Below are 2,799 nucleotides of genomic sequence, written 5' to 3'. Positions count from 1 at the left end.
CCTCTTTTTCTCCCTCCCCCCTTTTGTATTCCCACTAGCGAAGTGACGAGTGGTATTTGCTAGTGATTTAATAATGCAGGCAGAGGCATATCTGGTGACGTTGAAGAGTGCTGTTCTCACTGTTTTTTTACATGGTGGTTTAGTACTCCGAGGGGTCTAACAAACTTTGTGATACCATTAAAAATTGGGGGCACGAATTGTAGAAATAAACCTGACAACAGCAACAACATTTCCCCCTATCATACAAGGGGAGGCTTCATAATTGGGATGAGGCAGAGGAAGTAAAAATGGAATCATAATGCAGGGATAACTGTGGAGCATTTAACTGTAGGGTAACAGTTTCTCAGTTATCTTATGGCTAAGCTTATCACATGCAGACTTAGTCGAGAACACAAGAGGAACAGTGAATGACAGTGTGCGTAAGTGTGGTGTGAATGGCTTTCCTGGCAAAAGGCATGGCCTCGGACACCTCTCCCAGTCCAGTCTCGTCCATGGCTGTCGGTTGCTGCGCGGCTCTGGCACGGCATCCCGGGCTTTGCTGCGTTCAGTTCTTCCAATCGCTATCCTGCACTGCATGTGCTGTGCCGTGTCTGTGCGCTCATTCTTTGGGAAGAGGGGTGGGGGGGGGCAGGTCTTGGCTGTGTGGCTCGATGGTCCCAGATGAGTGGCTGTCTCTTTGGGGATCCTGGGTTGGGAGTGGCCGATGGCAGGGCACTCTGAACTGAGCGCTCAATGGCAGGGCGTCCGCTAACTGGAGGTCTCAGACTGTGAGTGACTTGATGTGCTGTCATGCTGCCTTATATCAGCAGCCCTCTGGCTCCTTGCTGCATCCGTCTTGCACACGCCCTCTCGAGTGTGACGTAATCTACGTGACTACACAATGTTTGTAAAACCTGTGTTCGAGGCTTGATGTAGTACACGTGTGCCATTCATTTTGAGGTGTAATGAAAGGACAACAGGGGTGATGAAAGATGCACATGACTGAAAGATAGAAAAAGACACAGACATGAGGCCGAGGGTAACATGGGATTGAACGAGACATCCAATTCTTGTCGATGATAATTGGGGTTTACACACACTTGTGCTGACACTTCTTAAGATATAACTACTGAATAATTAACCCCGAAATCATTTTTGTAGTGGCCTGGTTTTGGCTTCATGGTTAAGGTGGCTGGCTTGGGACCGAAGGGTCCTGAGCTTGAGCCCCAGTCAAGCCGTTTAATTAACACCGGGTGGGGTTGACTCAGTCTGTCATCCTTCTGAGATTGGCAAAATGAGTACCAGTGCACTGGGGGTAATAACCCTTTGTGATAAACTGTGGCAAACTGTCCAGGAATGTACTCCTTGCCAATGAAACTGCCTCGGCAGCCCTATGTGTCCTTTACAGTGTGAAAGGAATGGTATTATTTATTATTCAATAATTTTTGTAATTCTGCCTCAACCTTCCCCTCCGACTCGTCCCGATTCTCAACTGCTTGGCCTGAAGACTTTATCAACAGAACTGAACAGAAATGACTTTATCAACAATTCTGTCCTATTGTGACACCCCAAGCATTCAAAGGTCGTGCATGTGCCCAACCAGAATCCATTCTAGTCAGACACATCCATCTTAGTGCACGTACTTATCATCACCCGACGCTCGTGAAGCGGAAAGCGTGGTTAAGCGATCGGTAGCATACGTACGTCGTACGTGTGTGCGTTTTGTTGAGAGCGTACATTGAAAACCGTTCCTTGGAGGAAATTGAAACTTTACCACATGCTACATGATGATGTGACATTGCAGTCACTCTTCTGAGGTCAACATTGGCCAAAGGTCAACGTCGGGCAATTCTATAAAATTGTCAATTTTCATCCGATTGACTAGAAATTTGAACAGCATTTTCATATCCCCCTCGCTGAATTCACCCCCAAATTATTTTTGAGGTCGACATAGGCCAAAAGGTCAATTGACTCCAATGCAGTACCTATTTCATTCCATTTGATTTGAATTTCATTCTTTTTTTCATTAGAAATTTTCCACCAGAAGAGTTGGCTCGCACCAAGTTCTTCTCAAGACTGTGTGTGGTAAGTATTCCATGAATACCATCTTGTTTATAATATAATTTCAATATGCAATGAAATGGGCTCTGAGTGTGAGCATTTTATTGGAGTTGTGAAGGAGTGGGGCAACAGTTTTGGCAGCAGTTCATTGGCCATGGGGCCAGCAGGTAAAAGTCAGATTATGAGGCAAAAGTTTTTTATTGCAGGCAAATGGCTGCAGGCTTGTCTGTACTGGGCAACAGATTATCTGCTTGTTGTCGTTGACCTGCTGGAGGTCTGGCAGCAGGAGGAGAGGACGGCCAGCTGTAATTGAATGCCTTATTTATTCTTGAGAGGAAATGGTGGTGTGCTAGGAAGTGTGCTTGTTGATTTCGTGGGGCCTTACCTGGCTCTGTGGTGGAGAGGGGAGCTGAATGGCACAAAAACTTGTCTAACAATTTGGAACTCAACAAGTCCTCTCAACGGCCATTTACCCAATTCTGTGCTTCCCAGTGGTAGGGACATCCGACAGGAGATCCATATGGTGCCAGTGGTAATTACCATACTCCAGGTGGGGACGAACAAGAGTCTTAAACTGCAGAGGTCCTGATGTTTAGGTGGACGAAGGTCTTCTTAACAATCCTGAGGAGTTGGTATGCCCTGCTGACAACAGCTGTGACGTGTTGAGGAAAATTCAGCTTGTCGTCAACAACCACTCCCAAATCCTTTTCTGTCGCTGTACTCTGGAGTTCAGTTCCTCGCATTGTGTACGTATCATTA

The sequence above is a fragment of the Eptatretus burgeri genome, chromosome 13 (genome assembly GCF_056783735.1).
Source record: "Eptatretus burgeri isolate ZD-2024b chromosome 13, Ebu_testis_v1, whole genome shotgun sequence".
Taxonomy (NCBI): domain Eukaryota; kingdom Metazoa; phylum Chordata; class Myxini; order Myxiniformes; family Myxinidae; genus Eptatretus; species Eptatretus burgeri.
The sequence above is the reverse complement of the archived record's forward strand: the minus strand, read 5'-3'. Positions refer to the sequence as shown.